Source organism: Bos taurus, chromosome 7, assembly GCF_002263795.3.
Source record: "Bos taurus isolate L1 Dominette 01449 registration number 42190680 breed Hereford chromosome 7, ARS-UCD2.0, whole genome shotgun sequence".
NCBI classification, from domain to species: domain Eukaryota; kingdom Metazoa; phylum Chordata; class Mammalia; order Artiodactyla; family Bovidae; genus Bos; species Bos taurus.
This window is the reverse complement of record NC_037334.1, coordinates 16,288,236-16,307,596: the sequence shown is the minus strand read 5'-3', so window position 1 is coordinate 16,307,596 and position 19,361 is coordinate 16,288,236. Positions and strand designations below refer to the sequence as shown.

General features: G+C 48.5%; 1 protein-coding gene across 6 annotated transcripts in view; it reads right to left on the bottom strand.

The window, feature by feature from the left end:
- The window catches only part of ARHGEF18 (Rho/Rac guanine nucleotide exchange factor 18), a 100,102-nt gene that overhangs the window by 38,344 nt on the left and 42,397 nt on the right, over positions 1–19,361 (bottom strand). Inside the window, exon 1 of one of the 6 annotated variants that reach the window (XM_010806873.4) lies at positions 15,111–15,229. The exons of the other annotated variants lie outside the window; for them this stretch is intronic. The gene's annotated coding sequence lies outside the window, so the exon portion shown is untranslated. Of the gene's footprint in view, positions 1–15,110; positions 15,230–19,361 lie in introns of those variants that run through there. 6 annotated transcript variants of the gene reach the window in all.

Below are 19,361 nucleotides of genomic sequence, written 5' to 3'. Positions count from 1 at the left end.
TTTCTAAATTACATGGTAAATGACTGGTCAGGACAGAGCAGAGGATGGAACCCAGGAGCGGTCTCCCTCTAATTAACTCACCAAATGTGAGCACATGTGCTCAGTCACTCAGTTGTGTCCGACTCTGTGACCCCATGGACTGCAGCCACCAGGCTCCTCTATCCATGGGATTCTCCAGACAAGAATAATGGGTTGCCATTTCCTTCTCCAGGGGAATTAACTTCCTAATTAATGCCCTTTGGGAACTTTCACCCAACTTATTATAAGCCTGGCTAAAGGGTGATTAGCTCAGAATCATCTTAACGTCTCCGTGTACTTCCTTCTACCCCAAGAATGTTGTCTAGGAGCAGATCTGACCTTCCCATCGCCCGGTGTTCCACCCCACTTTCCTGGTCGACTGACCAGACCGTCACCTGCCAGAGGAGGAAATAAGGCTGCTGTGACACCATTTCTTCCCAGGGATGCAAGCTGGCTTTAGGGCTTACAACCGCAGCTTTGATGACCCACTCTTCTGGGTGACGGAGGCATGATGGCGGGTCGGCTGTCTCTAGTTGGGGGATGGCCCTGGCCAATCCTTCTGCTTCCTCCCCAGGCCTGAGACCACACTTGCCAGATGTCAGATGCTTCTGCTGGGATGCCCAGAAATGTCAGAGGTCATGGGTATCTGAGACTTGCTTTTAAGTTCTTACAACTCTCTGGTGTCAGGCCCAACTAGCGTAGAGAAGCCTTACGATCCAACAATGAAAAACCAAACGACTGATTCAAAAACGGGCAAAGGGTGTGAATACATATTTCTCCAAAGAACATACAGAAATGGTGCAACTAAAAGACTCCGCATGCTATAACTAAAATCCTGCATGCCACAGGTAAAAGAGCCTGCATGCTGCAACCAAGACCCAGCGCAGCCAAATAAATACATACTTAAAAAAAAAAAAGATAGCGAGAAGTAGCCAATAAGCCTGTGAAAAGCAGTTCAACATCCCTATTGTTAGGAAAATGCAAATCAAAACCACGATGAAATGCCACTTCACACCCACTAGCATGGGATGATGTAAAATGACAAGGGTAGGGGAGGATGCAGAGAAACTGGAATCCTCCTACGTTGCTGGTGGAAATGCAAAACGGTGCGGCTGCTTTGGGAAAGTTCGGCAGTTCCTCAAGAAGTCAAACTAATTACCATGCAGTCCAACAATTCCACTTCTGGGTATGGACCCAGGAGAACTGACAGCAGGGACTCAAACAGGTATCTGCACACCCGTGTGCATAGCATCGTGATTCACAACAGCCAAGAGGTGGAAGCAACCCAAGGGTCCGTGAACAGATAAATGGACAAACAAAATGAGATATAGCCATAAGATGGAACAGTACCCAGCCTTAAAAACGAAGGAAATTCTTATGCCTGTTACAAGCTGGATGAGCCCCGGGGACATCATGCTCTGTGAAACAAGCCAGTCACAAAAGGACAAATACTGCATGATTTTACATATACGAGGGGCTGAGTGTAGGCAGATTCTCAGAGACACAAAGTAGAATGGTGGGTAACACAGGCTGGGGAGCCAGTGTTTCATGGGGACAGGGTCTGGGAAGATAAGAAAGTCCAGGAGATAGATGGTGGGGATGGTGGTGTAGCGATGTGAATCTACACTTAAAACCAGTTAGAATGTTTCCTAAGAAAAAAAAGGCACGACTAGAGCTAGAGGGGCCTTGCCCTTCAGAGTGAGGCTGCAGCTCGGCCATCGTGGATTTCAGCTTCCTCCCACAAACCTGACATCCTGGGCGTCTTTCCTCTCTACTGACAGCTATCTTGCATGATGGACAGGGCACTGAGAGCTTCCTCAAGAAACTGATTCCGACACCCAGGGAATTGCTCAGGGCTCTAAAAGTGGCCTGGAAGGTCCTGCTGCCCACTTTTAGTGGTCGCTCCTCAGAGCTCCCTTAGCGTTTGACAAGGGTGGTTCAGGGAAATAAGGAAACAAAACTGCTATGTTTAGTGTTTTTGAGTCATTCTGATGAACAAGTTTACCCACTGCATGGAGGGGAAGGGGAGGCAGCGGGTAGGGAGGGGGAGGAAGGGTGTCTCTGGAACTTTTTACCAAGAGTAAACTAGTAACTACCATGTGATCCAGCAATCCCACCCCTGGGTACATATCAGGAGAAAAGTTTAATTTGAAAAGACACAATGCAGCCCTATGTTCATAGCAGCACTATTTATAACAGACAAGACATGGAAGCAACCCAAATCATCAACAGGTGACTGGCTTAAGAAGATGTACACACCCACCCACCCACCCACACAATGAAATATTACTCAGCCATAAAAAAGAATGAAATAATGCCATTTAGAGCAACACGGATGGCCCTAGAGATGATCATACTAAGTGAAGGAAGTCAAACAGAGAGAAACAACCATCATGGGACATCACTTATATCTGGAATCTTAAAAAATGATACAAATGACCTTATTCACAAAACAGAAACAGACTCACAGACATAGAAAACAAACATGGTTACCAAAAGGGAGAGTGCCAGGTAGGAGAGATGAATTAGGAGTTTGGGATTAACACATACACACTGCTGCTGCTAAGTTGCTTCAGTAGTGTCCGACTCTGTGCAACCCCATAGACGGCAGCCCAGTAGGCTCCTCTGTCCCTGGGATTCTCCAGGCAAGAATACTGGAGTGGGTTGCCATTTCCCTCTCCAGTGCATGAAAGTGAAAAGTGAAAGTGAAGTCGCTCAGTTGTGCCCAACTCCTAGCGACCCCACGGACTGCAGCCTATCAGGCTCCTCCGTCCATGGGATTTTCCAGGCAAGAGTACTCAATAAGGATCTACTATATAGCACAGGGAACTATACTCAATATCTTGTAATAACTCATAATAGAAAAGAATCTGAAAAAGAACACACATGCACACACACACACATAACTGAATCACTTTGCTCTAAACTAACATGATATTGTAAATGAACTATTGTAAATGAACACTTCAACTAAAAAATATTCTATAGTGCTAAAAAAAAAGAGTAAACTACTAAGAATCACTCCTAAATGATAACACCGATCACCAGGGCAAACAGCCTTCCGACATGAGGATGAAAGGGCAAATCGGGTCGGGAGGACAAAGGTGTGATCGTGATGCTTCGATACGAACATGGCTGGGAAGGACGGGAGGAGGACGCCCCTGCACAGCTCAGGCATGTCCCAGAGCTTATCCGCTTCCCTTTGCTCCATTTCCCACCACTTTCTGGTATTAGGCAAAGAGGCACCTTCAGCCTCATTCACAAGGAATTCAGACCTTAAAAAAAGCATGCACTTTGTGGATAAGTTATTTCATTCCTCTGAGGGCAAGGCCAGAGGCAGGACTGTAGGGGCTCCAGCAAAACCATTCCACCCGCTGAGGCCCCGCTAGCAAGTCGGCAGGCTTTCCTCATTGGCATGTTGTAAACAATTATGCAAATTCAACTGACTGTCCAGAAATCAGAATGACGTGATAAAAACATTTTAATGAAAACAAAGTGATTTTGAAAAGATTAATTCAGGTGTAGCTACGACGCATCTGAAATCTTGCAGAAAACCCCAACTGGCCTGATTATGTAACAGTATTATTTTTCAAACCTTCAATGCGGGAAATAAAGAGCAAACGTCAGCAGAGGTGGCTGTGAGGAGGGCAGGGGAAATCAAACACTTGACGCAGGTCAGTGGGTTTCTCTTTCAGTAGATAAAAACCATTCTGTTCAAGGAGGAAGGCAGGAAAGAAAAACACAAACCTACAACGCTAAAAGGAAAAACAAAACTGAACCTTGCTTGCAATGGCCTGGGAAATTATTCAAGGGCACTGCACGTCTGTGAAGAGAACTGAAATGGTGTCAGAGGTTGGGGAGGCTTAGCAAGAAGACCTTTCATGGGGAGTTCCCAGTGCACACACACCTGCCAGGAACTCCTGTCCCCTCTGTAGGTGTGTCCCTCACCGTATTTACAGGATCAGAATCATGGGCCTAGAAAGAGAACAGGAAAAATCAGGAGTCTGTTGTAAAATCAGGTGGTGGCAGACTCTGGCCCTTGGGCCAGCGACCGGTTTTAGTCAATAAAGTTTTATCGGCACCCAGGCCACGCCCACTTGCTGTCTGGGACTGCTTTAGCAGGTAGGGCAGCTGTGACCAAGGCTCTGTGGCCTGCAGAGGCTGTATTTACTCCTGGGCTTTTTATAGAAAAAGAATGCTGAGCCCTGGTCTACCGTATCTAATTGGTTTGTTTTGGAAAGGAGGGCCTATTCCCTGCAATCAACATGCACCCAGAAGGGCTCATGTGATACTCCCCTTTTTAATTCCTGACACACACAGGGAATGGAATAAAGGAAGCAGGGAAGTGGTTTAGCTGTGTGGAGTCATTACTGAATTCCAGAGCCCTGAAACGGCTCATGTTGGTAGCAAACAGGTATGAGGGGTGGGTTTCTGACCATCTCAAGATCCCCACTGTCCTGAGAATGCTGGTTCTAACTGGCTCCAACATTTGGAAAATTCCAGAACCTTGCAAAACCTTCATTAGTATTCCTTTTAGTACTGCAACGCTGTGAGCTTGAATACATTTTAATATGTCTCATGTCTCAAGGTCAGGAAGAAAACACTTTTCATGTGCTTATGTAAGCTAGGTGGAGGGCTGGGCAGACAGAACTTTTTTTCCCTCTCTAAGGCAACAAGACTTTTGTATTTAAGAGGGTGGTATCTGAACACATGGAGAAGGAGCAGATTATGCAGAGGACAGGCAAATAGCCAAACATTTTGACCCACTGTAATGTATTAGGCACCAATTTATACTTTACAGCAAATTATACCCACAGAGGATTCAGATTTAGACGCTTCCCAAGCGAGGAACTAGTTCTCCTTAAGGTCAATCTCTTTCCTCTCCTCACTTAAACTGGGCTCCTGAGAGCGAGCTCGAGTCCAACCCTTAATTTTAAAATACCTGGAAGTTACGATGTGTTCTAAAGAATGTACGGATTAAGTACTAGCAACTCCTGTAAGCCTGTTCTCATTTACAAGTCACTGGAAATACAGAGCTCCTGCAGTGGGTGGCATAAAATCCCCCCCAGTTTCATGTCCACCCGGAACCCCAGAAGGTGGCCTTATTTGGACATGGGGTCTCTGCAGATGTAATCAAGTCAAGGATCTCAAGATGAGATCATCCCGGATTTAGGGTGGGCCCGAGATCCAAATGATGGTGTCTTTATAAGGGAAAGAAGAGGGATATTTGGACGCAGAGAGACACACAGATATGGAGACAGGCACCAGAGGAGGAGGCCACGTGAAGATGGAGGCGGAAGAAAGGATTAACAAGGCCCTATTGCACAGCACGGGGAACTACATTCAATAGCTGGGGACAAACCATCAGGGAAAAGAAAGTGGAAAAGAATATATAGGGACTTCCCTGGTGGTCCAGTGGCTAAGACTCCACACTCCCAACGCAGGCGGCCTGGGTCTGGTCCCTGGTTTGCGAACTACATCCTGCATGCTGCAACAGTTCGCATGCCTCAACTAAGACCCAGTGCGGCCAAAATAAATACTTATTTAAAACAAAACAAAACACAGCTAGATCCAGGTGACAATGTGGATGAAGCCTGAAAACGTTACATTAAGTAAAATAAATCAGATGCAACAGGCTGCCTGTTGTGATTTCATTGATAGGAAATGTCCAGAATAGGCAAGTACATAGAGATGGGAAGTAGATTTGTGCCTGGGGATGGGGAAAAGGGGAGTGATGGCTAATGGGTACGAGATTTCCATTGTGGATGATGAGAATGTTCTGGAATTAAGACAGTGGGAATGATTGCACAACACTGTGACTATATTACAAACCACTGACTCATACGTTTTAAAAGGGTGAATATTATGGTATACGAATTTTCCAGGCAAGAATACTGGAGGAGGAACCATTCCCTTCTCCAGGGGCTCTTCCCAACCCAGGGATTGAACCTAGGTTTTCCTCATTGCGTGCAGATTCTTTACTGTCTGAGCCTTGAGGGAAGCCCCATGAATTATAATACCCCAATTAAAAAAAGGAGCAGCAGAATGGTTGAGCCTGTGAATGGCAGAGCTCACCCCAGTAGGTGGGGAAGTCTTCCCCTTTGATTGAAGCTCTGGGAACATTCTAGAAGAAGGAAAAACACCCCAAGGAAGGTTTTAGCTTCCTGATCATCAGCGGGGCTGGGGTGGAAGGGGGAACCTGGTGACAGATTTGGAAGCACTGATTTACCAGGTGGGACTTAAAATAACTGTTCCTTGGATTTCTGGAGGAGACCACTGTGGTTGCACTTCATTTAAGGAAAAAACTATCCATTTATTCATTTTGAAAGACATGATTCTTTAAAGTTAAAAACAAAAAGAGCAAAGTTGCATTCACTGTTGCAATTCTAGGACCTGGTTCACAGCAGGTACCGGATAATAAATAATCTGCTGAATGAATGAATGACCGAGTGAGCGAATGAACAAACACACCCAGACGCTGTGGGAGCGCTCCACTAGCAATAACAGCCCTAGGAAGCAAGGAGTGGTATGTTTGTAATGCGATGGACAGGAAACCAAGGATTAGAGAGTTCAGGTAGCCTCCCCAACAGGACAGAAGCAGACCCGAGTGCCCTGCTGTCATCTTTGTGTCCAGGTGCTCATGGTCCTGTGTGCAGAGAAGGGGCCTCGAGGCAGGCCAGCAAAGGAGGAGTGACAGTGGCCTCCTGACAAAGGCCTGCAGTGAGAAGGGAAAGTGAGGCAGGGCAGGGCTGTGAGCCAGGGGCTCCCGAGTCAGACAAGAGGAAAACCAGGTGTGCTGTGCGCTCAGTCACTTTAGTTTTGTCTGACTCTTTGCAATCCCACGGACTGTAGCCCGCCAGGCTCCTCTGCCCATGGGATTCTCCAGGCAACAATACTGGAGTAGGTTGCCCTGTCCTCCTCCAAGGGACCTTCCTGACTCAGGGATCGAACTCGCGTCTCCTGCATTGGCAGGTGGATTCTTTACTGCTGAGCCGCATGGGAAACCAGGTGTGCAATTTTGCTATTTTGTTTGTGTCAATCTACCACAAACAATGGCTGAGAACAACACAAATATATTCTCTTTTGGTTCTGGAGGTCTGAAGTCTGAAACAGCAGGGTTGCGATCCTTCCAGAGGCTCCAGGGTAGAATGTTTCCTGACCTCTTTCAGCTTCTAGAGGCTGCCTGCTTCCCGTGGTTCGTGGCCCCTTCCTCCATCTTCAAAGCCAGCATCTTCTTTTGAAAAATGTTTTATACATGTTTATTTATTTATTTTTGGCTACACGGGTGTTCACTGCTGTGCACAGGCTTTCTCCATTTGCAGTGAGTTGGGGCTACTCTCTAGTTGGGGTATGCGGGCTTCTCACTGTGGTGGTTCCTTTTGTTGCAGAGCATAGGCTCTAGAGCTCTGAGGCTTAGTTGCATTGAAGCATGTGGAATCTTCCTGGACCAGGGACTGAACCCATGATCCCTGAATCAGCAGGCAGATTCTTAACTACTGGACCACAGGGAAGTCCTAAAGCTAGTATCTTCTAACCTGTCTCTGACCTCTGCTTTGGTCATAGCATCACCTTCTCTGACCCAGACCCTCCCGCCTCCCTTGCATAAAGACCCTAGTGACGACACTGGAGCCATCTAGATAACCAAGGATTATCTCCCCACCTCCAGATCCTTAACTAACTCACACCTGCAAAATTCCTTTTGGCCATGGTAGGTCATCTATTCAAAGTTCTTGGGGGTTAGGACATGGGCATCTTTGGGCCATATTTCCACAGGATCAATGGGGTGGGAGAGGTCCGCTATAGCTCCAGAACAGAAAAGAGATGTAGATGTCTCTTTGATCTCCAGAACCACAACTCTCCATGAATAACACCTTGGTGTGTGTGTGTGTTAGCTGATGCCTGCTGGAAATGGCCAGAAAAGCCTGGAAAAGCAAGGATGGGAAATCAGCCGGCTGAAGGGCATCAGGCTTCTGAGGCTGGTTACATAAGCACACGAGTCAGGTTGCTGTTCTGCTGTCAGATTTCATTTCTGAAGGTTTTCACATCACTTTGCTGCTGGATTCTCCAAATCTCCCCTCCCCACCTCTACCCCCAACCCCTAGCAGGCAGCACCTGCTTTCTAAATAGACACCGTGGGACTTTCCTGAGGGTCCAGCTGGCTAAGACTCCTCACTCCCCATGCAGGGGGTAGGGGTTCCATCCCTGGTTGGGGAACTTGATTCCACATGCCCCAACTAAAGATTGCGAGTGCCATTGGTTACCCTTCTGCCCTGCTCCCCTTCCATCCCAAAGAGCTACAACTTCAGGGTCCCTGGTGGTCTACAGATGAATACTTTTCAATGTTCTAGACCTCTGAAAGACCCTGGGATGGGGTGGAGGTGGGGAGGCGAGAAGAGAGCCTTGATCTGAGGGGAGGGCACAGTCTTCCCCAATCTCCAAAGCAAGACAAACTTGGAGAGAGCTCCAACTAGCCAGACCAGTGAGGGTAGGCTCCTGGGAGCTGCAGGCTGTGTAGGGAAGCGTTCTCCTAGCTGATGACGTTGGGGCCCAGCATCCATCTGGTCACCTCCGTCACCCTCTCTCCCACACTACCACCGACAAAGCCCTCACTCATCTACCTGTGAAGCGACCTGAACTCTGTCCTCTTTCTACAGTCCTTGTTTGTTTGGGTTCAACGGATCATCACCTCTCAGGCCACCCTGTCTCCAGCCTCCCCCCTTTCCTGTTCCGCCACCCGAGGATGGAGGCAGCCATTGGGTCCACCCTGGCCTATAAGATACGATGGATGGCACATCATTTCCTGACTCTGAGCCTCTGTACACCATTCTCCCTCTGCTCACAGTCGCTGAGGCCTGGCCTGGCCACCACCCCTCCACAGAGGACTCTCCCGCCTGGGACACAGCCAGGGTGACACTGTGACCCCAAGTCTCTGCCTCAACTGGCCTGTCCTAACGGACAGCACTGAGGACCCTAACTGTCTCCCACGTGGCAGGGACCTGAGTCTATAATCTACTTTCTCGTTTAGTCGCTAAATCACATCCGACTCTTTGTGACCCTATGGGCTGTAGCCCACCAGGCTCTTCTCTCCATGGGATTTCCCAGGCAAGAATACTGAAGCAAGTTGCCATTTCCTTCTGCAGGGGATCTTCTTGACCCAGAGATTGAACCCGGGTCTCCTGCATTGCAGGTGGATTCTTTACCACTGAGCCACCAGGGAAGCCCCTCAACAGCTTTCTTGAAATGGAATTAAAATACTATGTAAGTCATCCTTTTCAAGTGTACAGTCCGACGGCTTTCAGTTTATTCAGAGTTGTGTGTCAGTTTCAGAACATTTTCCTTACCCTCAAAAGGAAGCCTGGACCCCTTAGCTGTCACTCTCCATTTCCCCCTCTCCCCACCCCAGGCAACCACTAATCTACTTTTCTGGTGTCTCCATGAATTTGCCTGTTCTGGATATTCTGTGTAAATGGAATCAGACCCTATGTGGCCTTTGGGGACTGGCTTCTTTCACTGAGCTTTCACATAGTTTTGAGACTCAGCCAAGTTGTAGAGTGTGTCAATGCTTCATTCCTTTGCACTGCTGAAGAACAGTCCACCGCATGGATGGCCCACATTTTCTTTCACCCATTCTTCCTTTTTTTTTTGGTCACACTGCATGGCTTTCGAGGTCTCAGTTCCCTGACCAGGGACTAAACTGGAGTCACAACAGTGAAAGCCTGGAATCCTGAGGCCACAGGGAACTTCCTGGCCCACGTTTTCTTTATCCATTCATCAGCTGATGGACATTGAGATTGTTTCTACTCTTTGGCTGTTGTGAACAATGCTCCTGTGATGTTTTTGTGCCAATTTTTGTGTAGACCTAGGCTTTGACACCCCACTCCAGTACTCTTGCCTGGAGAATCCCATGGACGGAAGAGCCTGGTAGGCTGCAGTCCATGGGGTCGCTAAGAGTCCGACACGACTGAGCAACTTCACTTTCACTTTTCACTTTGATGCACTGGAGAAGGAAATGGAAACCCACTCCAGTGTTCTTGCCTGGAGAATCCCAGGGACAGGGGAGCCTGGTGGGCTGCCGTCTATGGGGTCTCACAGAGTCGGACACGACTGAAGCGACTTAGCAGCAGGAGGCTTTCTTTTCTCTTTGGCACATACCTAGGGGTGGAACTGCTGGATCTTATGGTAAATCTAATGTCTGACCTTTAGAGGCACTGCCAGACTGTTTTCACAGTTGCTGCCCTGTTCTACAGTCCTACCAGCAGTGTCTGAGGGTCTCCATCTTTCCATCTTCCTGTTTCTCTTTCAGTTCTTAGACAGAGAGCCCCTGAGGGGATGATGCAAAGGGTCACAAGGATCTGCCATCACTCCCATGTCCTGGCATGATGAGAACTGACTCCCAGATGACCCAGAGCTGACTCCCTTACTGCCATGATGCCCAGGGATGCTCCCCATTGTATCTGGTCAGTTACTGTCCATTTCACTCTTATGAGGGGACGGAGGAGTACACTAACCCTACTGTGGATGACTTCACAAGTTATTCTTCTAAATTCAATTTCCCTCTGAAAATTAATCTCAGCAAATCAGAGTCATCCATGAACAGTGTAACTGTCCTGGTGTGCTGCAGTCTTCGGGGTTGCAAAGAGTCAGACACAACCGAGTGACTGAACAACAAATTGTCCTCATGGGATCACAATGGATTCCAGCCAAGCAGTCTGATGGGGTCCTGCCATCCCTGCACCCCACACTGTGATGGAGGGGGCACCCACTTAGACCCTCTGACTATGGCCTTTCTCTCCTCCTGAAACCCATCTGTAGGAATGACCAGCTGATAAAATGTCCCGGCGGTTGACAGTGGTGACAGTTGCGTGAGCTTGTGAATGTTCTAAAACCCACAGAAAGGCACCCTTTAAAAGGGTGAATTTTATGGTATGTGAATTATGTCTTAATGAAGCTTTTTTTTTTTCTTTTAAAGTGACATGCATTTACAGATGTAGAGAAGAGACTTGTGGACATGAGGTGGTGGTGGTGGTGGTGGTGGTGGTGGTAAGGAGAGGGTGGACGACTAGAGACACTTGCATTGACATTTACACCATTTCCTCCTCCAGAGGATCTTCCTAATTCAGGGATCGAGCTTGCATCTCCTGCACTGGCAGGTGGATTCTTTACCGCTGAACCACCAGGGAAGCCATATATGCACTACCATGTGTAAAACAGATAGCTAGTGGGAACTGCTGTATAGCACAGGGGGCTCAGCCCCGCGCTCCGTGGGATGGGGGCGTGGGAGGGAGACTCAAGAGGGAGGAGGTATATGTATACAGGAGAAGGCAACGGCACCCCACTCCAGTACTCTTGCCTGGAAAATCCCATGGACGGAGGAACCTGGTGGGCTGCAGTCCATGGGGTCGCTAAGAATCAGACACAACTGAGCAACTTCACTTTCACTTTTCACTTTCATGCATTGGAGAAGGAAATGGCAACCCACTCCAGTGTTCTTGCCTGGAGAATCCCAGGAACAGCAGAGCCTGGTGGGCTGCCGTCTATGGGGTCGCAGAGATTCGGACACGACTGAAGCGACTTAGCAGCAGCAACAGCATGGCTGATTCACCATTGTTGTGCAGCAGAAACTAACGCAACATTGTAAAGCAATTATATGCCAGTTAAAAAAAATTGACATGCATTCAGAATGTAACCACCTGCAATATGTTAAATATATAGCCCCTTCCTTAAAATCTTTAGAATAATTTTCTCAAGATATGGTGATACTTTGAACAAAACCAACTGCAACTTTTTTTTTTAGATTCTTTTTTTTTTTTTTTTTTTTATTTTATTTTTAAACTTTACAATATTGTATTGGTTTTGCCAAATATTGAAATGAATCCGCCACAGGTATACATGTGTTCCCCATCCTGAACGCTCCTCCCTCCTCACAACTGCAACTTTAATCTCAATGGCAACTATGAATCTACTCAAGAACCAAAGCAGAGAAGCAGCATACCAGTTGAATTTAGTTAGCCTGCTTACCTCTGTGTTTAGCTGTGGCTCTCTTTGCAACCGTATGGATTGCAGCCCACCAGCCTCCTCTCTCCATGGGATTTTCCAGGCAAGAATACTGGAGTAGGTTGTCGTTTCCTTGTCCAGGGACTGAACCTGAGTCTCCTGTGTCTCTGGCATTGCAGGTGGATTCTTTACCGCTTACACCCAAGGCAATTTTACCATTTACGCCCAAGGCAATTTTACTGCTTACACCCAAGGCAATTTTAATCGCACACTCAAAAAAAGCGTAGCTGCAGGGGTCCTTTCACTGAGGCCTCCTGGAGGACATTATTTGAATCAGACTGCCCCTCCCCCATCAGCCACATTCCTCCTCCAGAAAAATTCCTAGTGGCCGCTCAGGAGCTGTGCAGGGAATTGCTTTGCACCTGGAGAGAGGGTTTACAAACCAAGAGCAGCTCTTCACCACTTTCAGGGGAAAAGTAAAGTTTAAGTCACAAATAATGAAGAAACAGTGACTAGCTGGACCTAACAAAGCCTCTGGGCTTAAAATGACTTAAGAGAGCCTAGAGGAAAATGTTTAAAAAGTCATGGGTGGAATTTGCGGAAATGGAAACAGGACCCAGGACGAGTGAAGAAAAATGAAGGAGACCTTGACACGAGGATCAGAAATATGCTAAGCACGTGGAAGGTAAACAGCCAGGGAGGCACAGCTGGTGACCACAGCCCTAGGCCGGGGGTGGGGTGGGGGTGCGCTGGTGACAAGGGCAACTGGCTGTAATCGCTACTGTGTGACAATGAAAAGTATACCAAGGTTTCCACCAGGAACAATGTACGTGCTACCACGCTTTCAATGTGGGGGCGTTCTTACCTCGACTGAAGAAAAAAAGAGAAAGAAAAGAGATTCAAAGAATCTCCTTTCTCTCCTTCATGCCACTGAAGCTGGAAGTAAGCGATACACAATGCAAACAAGTTACACTGACCAGAATTAAAAAAACTACCCCACTCCTTTATTTTTGGGCTGAGCTGTGCTGCATGCAAGATTTTAGTTCCCTGACCAGGGACCAAACCTTTGCCCTGCAATGGAAGCACAGAGCCCTAGACACTGCACCGCCGGGGAAGCCCCTCTTACTCGTTTTTGCACAGCTTCTTCCACCCCCTTAGAAGGGCTTGACCCACAGAACTAGCAAACTACTGATAAAACATAAATTGCAACCCAGTCCAAACAACAACTGAGATGCTCACATTCTCCAGACTCTTTATTACTCGGAATGTCGACTGAAAAATATGGGCCTGAGATTTTAAAAAAAAAGAAAAAAGAAATAATGCCATTTGCAGCAATATGGATGGACCTAGAGTATTAAATGAAGTCAGTCAGAGAAAGACAAATATCATATGGTATCATTTACAGGTGGAATCTAAAGAAATGATACGAATGAATGTAACTACAAAACAGAAATAGACTCACAGACATAGAAAACAAACTTAGGGTTACCAAAGGGGATGGCAGGAAGATAAATTAAAAATTTGGGATTAACATACACACACCTGTTGTTTACCTGTTTATATATAAAACAGGTAAACAGCAAGGATCTACTGTATAGCACAGGGAACTATCGTGTAAAAAACTATAACAGAAGAGAGTATGAAAAAGAATGTATATATGTGTGTATATATACATATAGGAATATACATATATGGGAATATATTTGTATATATGGAATCCCCGGTAGCTCAGCAGTGAAGAATCTGCCTGAAATGCAGGAGATGCACATTTGATCCCTGGGTTGAGAAGATCCCCTTGAGAAGGAAACGGCAACCCACTCCAGTATTCTTGCCTGGGAAATCCTATGGACAGAGGAGCCTGGTAGGCTACAGTCCATAGGGTCACAGAGTCGGACACAACTTAGTGACTAACCAACAACAAATATATATATGTATCACTGAGTCACTCTGCTGTACACTTGAAAGTAAAACAACATTGTAATCCACTATATTTCAGTAAAAATAAAAAATTAAAATACAGACCTGGGGGCATACCACATGCACAGAATATATAACATTTATTGAGCATTCACCATATGCCAGGGGCTGTGCTTCCCACCTTACATGTATTACCTCATCAAATCCACAACTGATCCTCATTCTGGGTTTAAAGATGGGGAGACTGTGACTTAAGTGGTGGAAACTGGGACCAGAAGAACCCAGATGTGATTTGACACTTAAGCCTGTGCTCTTGACACTTCTCCATACAACTCCAGAATTAATCATTCACCCGGATACCTGCAAAACCATCCCCACATCGCCCTTGGCCATAGGGCTGTTCACCTGTCCTGAACTTTCTCTAGTCAACAAGAAGAGACCTGCCCGTCTACGATCCTGGCTGGAGTTCCACTCTCCCCCAAACGGAGACAAAAGGAAGAAAAGTTGTGTTCTTCATTTCCGAGGTAAAACTTCGCCAACGCTTTTGATCCCCTGGGCCAGCCATCTCTTCTACCACTTCGATCTCAACAGAGAACCAGGTAGAAGAGAGGAGGAGAAGACAGCTACAATAAACCATGCAAGGACCAAGGGCCTCTGATTCCTGCACCGCACCATCTAAATTCTCCCACAAGAAAGAAACTGGAGGGAGAACTAAAGACCCAAAGCACACACACTTCCTATGATTTTGTGACCCTAACGATCAACTGGCAGGAGGATGTGGGCTCCACGGAGTGAGCGATGCTCGGGGGCTTCAAGTCCCCCAGTGCTGAGTTATCACCACATCTCAGGTCCTGCCCCGGGAGCTCCAGATCCCGGACGCCGAGTCCTCTCCCTGTTGAACCAGGGAGGTTGCACTGCCCAAGGGCTGGGGCTCGGCCGGAGCCGGCGGGCATCGTCTGAACTGTGCCTTCTCCAAACAGAGCCTGCATGCACGGAAGGGACAGCCTGCACTGCAGGATCCACCCACCAGTTTGGACGAGCCCACGGGGGCCGGCCCCGAAGCCGAGGCAGCCTCGGGGGTCCTGCGCCCGAGGCCACCCGCGGGAACCGACGACGCCTTCGTGGGGCCCGAGGCCTCCTCCCGAGCCTCGTTCTCCTCAGACCTGCCCCGCCGCCCTCACCTCAGTCCGCCGCAGGTCACTCGCCGCCCGCAACTCCGTTAGCTTCCCCACCGCTGCTGCCGCCCGGTCTCCCGGGGTCCACGGCTGCCCTCGGCTCGGAGCCGGAAGCGGGAAGCCACGGGGGTGAGATGCGCACGCGCGGCCTCGCCCCCAAGGGCGGATCAGAGGGTGTGGACGCGGAAGGGGGCGTGGCTCGAGGGTCGGTGGGTCGCACGAACCTGGGACATTAAGGCTCATCCTGGTGATGATGCAGGCAGGGGTCTTTAGCTCGAGCTTAGGCAAGGCGAAGGGACTGAAAGGTACTTTCGAGGAGGGTGAGGGCGATCCTTGAGGGGCGGGTCAGTCGGGCAGAGGGGCGTCTAGGGGAGGGAGGTCATGAGAGGAAATCAGCGGGGTTGGGAGCCGTTTGGGGGGAGGCGGTCAGTGGGGCCCCGAGGTATTCGCGGGACTGGGAGGCGCTTAGAAGGAATCTTAAGGAGAGATTATTGGGGTTGAGGGAAGTTTTGTGGAGTCATCGGGGACGTGGGTAATTAGCAGGTCTGGGAGGGGTTTCCTGGTAGAGGATAGCAGGGCTGGGCGGGGGGCGACTTGGGGAGTTAGGGGTATCTAGAGGCAGAAAGTGGGGTACCGTGGAAGCCTGGGGACATCAAAGGGGGATTAACCCCGGGGGAGAGAAGTTTGAGAGGGGAGGATGCAAGAAATGGAGAGAACAGGTCTGTCTCCTGCGAAGAAGTGGCATCCTAGGTTACAGGAAGTGAAAATTTACAAGTCTTGAAAACATGAGTCATTTATCTCTCAGGTGATCCCAGACACTGCAACATAGATACCACCGGATACCCCAAACACATTTCAGAAACCCAGGCAGATACCATCAGATACTCAAAACTCACTTTCAGGCATGGGAAAATAGACACCCCTTGTAGATCCCTTCTCACGGAGAAGGCAAGGGCAACCCACTCCAGTACTCTTGCCCAGAAAATCCCATGGACGGAGGAGCCTGGTAGGCTGCAGTCCTTGGGGTCGCTAAGAGTTGGACAAGACTGAGCGACTTCACTTTCACTTTTCTCTTTCATGCATTGAAGGAAATGGCAACCCACTCCAGTGTTCTTGCCTGGAGAATCCCAGGGACATGGGAGCCTAGTGGGCTGCCGTCTATGGTGTTGCACAGAGTCGGATATGACTGGAGCAACTTAGCAGCAGCAGTAGGTCCCTTAAATACCCCCAAACTATTCAGAATCTGAAAAACATGCCAAATATCTCAAAAGTACTGGACACCTTCATCCAGTAGCCATCAACTACCCACAAACAGGCTTTCAGACACTCTGGAATATATCAAGCCCCACATGGAAACTTCTAGATTCCCTCCAACACAGATGCTATTAGAAACCCCCAAAGGGGTGTTCAGAGGATGAAACACATGCTGGACACCCCCACAGAGGTGTTTTCAGACGCCTATAGACATGCCAGATGCCCCTCCATGTGCCAGCATCCCCTCAAATACCATCAGCCACCCCAGTCCTGAGATTTGTCTAATCCAGGCCCTCCATAGGTGAAGAGGGTGGGTAAGAACCAGGAGAGGAGCCAAAGAGCTTTCACCTAAGGTCCAAGCTAGTCATCCAGGTCAAGATCACCCCCAAATAATCTTACTTCAAAACACACACAATCAGGATGTCCCTAGTGATCCAGTGGCAAAGACTCCATGCTCCCAATGCGAGGGGTCTGGGTTTAATCCCTGGTCAGGGAACTAGATCCCACATGCCACAACTAAGAGTTTGAATGCTGAACTAAAAGTCCTGCATGCTGCAACTGAAAGATCCCACGTGCCTCAACCAAGACCTGGTGCAGCCAAATAAATAATAATAATAAAGCCACACACAATCTGTGTTTGACAGCTCTCAATTTAGAACCTGGGTGGCAGAGTCCCCAAGTGACCTGCCTTCGGTTTAAGTCCAGACTTCATGATCAGGAGAGGGAACACGTCTAGGGAGTTGGAGGGTCCAAAAGTGCAAGAATCCCACCCCAGTGGAGGTCATCAGACACCCACCCCAGTTGAGGTCAGAAGCCCAGACACAGGTACTTTTGAGGTCTCGATGGATCTGTAAATGATCACTCTGAATGCCCATAACTTTTGGACTTTATCCCAAAGGCAGTGGGGAGTCACTGAAAGATTTTAAGCAGGAAGAGTGGCATGATCCTTATATCTAGAGCTCCCTTTGTTACCTTCAGGTTGACAAAGTTCTCCCCTAAACCCTTTCAAGGGGCCTGTCAGAAAGAAGAGGCATCTCTTGTCTTCCTCTTATCCATCTAACCATTTCCTGCTTTTACTGAGTCCTTATCATGGGCCAGGGACTCTGCCAAGAGCTAAGGATCTGTGTTTCTCAGTTTTGCTACTAATGACAGTTCATGCTTGTGCTCAGTCACTCAGTGGAGTCTGCGACGCTATGGACTGTAGCCCCACCAGTTTCCTTCAATGCATGAAAGTCCTCTGTCCATGGGATTCTCCAGGCAAGAATACTGGAGTGGGTTGCCATGCCCTTCTCCAGGGAATCTTCCTGACCCAGGGATCGAACCCAGGTCTCCTGAGTTGCAGGCAGATTCTTTACTGTCTGAGCCACTTGGGAAGACCATAATGTCTGCAGACATTGCTAAATATTCTTCAGGGGGGACACAGTGGCCCTTGGCTGACAGCCATTGGAATTTAAAGTCACCTCATGCAGGCTTTAAAGTCACCCCATGCAGGCTTCCTGGGGGAGGTGGCCTTGCTCTTTGTCTTAGAGAATGAGTAAGAGTTAGGTGGTGGAAGGAGTTCCAGGAAGAGCACTGAATGAGCAAGGCACATGTGACCGGCACGAGTAGCCACGAGACTTCAGGGTGGCCGGGCGAGGGGATCTTGGGGGTTGAGTAGTGGCAGAGAAGGGTGGAGGGCTAGGTGGGGTCAGACCACGGAGGGGCCCCAAAGGTCAAGGCTAGGAACAGGACTATCAGGAATGGCACTCCACCAGCGGAGCTGGTCGCTGGGAAAGCATCTCAGCTTTACCCTGGAGACACTAATTACCTGGAACATGATTCACTTCCTGTTCTGTTCAACTTACAGTGGGGCTGTTTCCTTAAGGGGACAGTCAGTCACATCTAGCTTTGAATATCTGTGATGGGAGGTAAGCTTGTGGTGACTTACACCTGGGTGGTGCCTGCTCTCAGCCTGCTGGAGTGAGACACAGGTGTTCTGGCCTCACGTTGCTCCCTTAGACAGGTGTGGGGCTGTGGTCAGAGCCTAGGGTTAGGGTCTGTAACTAAAAGGCTAGCTTTGCCTCCATAACAAGAGCTAGCACTAGGACTTCCCTGGTGGTCCAGTGCTCTGAGAATCCTTCTGTCAATGCAGGGGACACAGATTCAATCCCTGGTCCAGGAAGATCCCACATGCCATGGAGCAAATAAACCTGTGTGCCACAACTACTGAAGCCCACCTGCCTTAGAGCCTGTGCTCCGTAACAAGAGAAGCTACTGCAGTGAGAAGCCCATGCACCGCAATTAAGAGAGTAGCCCCCATTTGCCACAACTAGAGAGTAGCCCCGATTTGCCACAACTGGAGGAAGTCCACTCAAAGCAATGAAGACCCAGTACAGCCTATAAATAAACACTACAGTGTAAAAAGAGAGATATTGCCAAATGACGATGACAATAGGTGCTACCATTGCCCGTATGTACCCGGCACCATGTTGAGTGCTCATCATTTCTGTGACATGAACTCCAATCTCCCTTGATCTCAAAGGGTTGTCCTGAAAGTCAAATATTGTCTCCAGAACATGGAATTTGACTCCTGCCATCCTGAGAGTAGGCTGGATTGAGTGACCTGCTTCTAGAGAATAGAGAAGAGAAACGGGAAAAATAGCAACCTGGCAGTTGTTAACCTTACCCCGGTGATAAAGATTAATATTCTCAAGGATGTCATGTCGATAGCACTTACCCCCTTATCTGATGAGGCAGAAAGTTTCCCCAAACCCATAGCCCCTCTACAATTTTAAGAAAACACCAGGACTTCCTTGATGGTGCTGTGGGAAAGAATTCACCTGCCAATGCAGGGGACACAGGTTTGATCCCTGGTCTGGGAAGATTCCACATACTGCGGGACAGCTAAGCCCATGTGACACAACTGCGCCCCGTGCTGCAAATACTGAAGCCTGAGAACCTAGAGCGTGTGCTCTGCAACAAGAGAAGCCACCGCAACGAGAGGCCCATGCCCTGCAACACAGA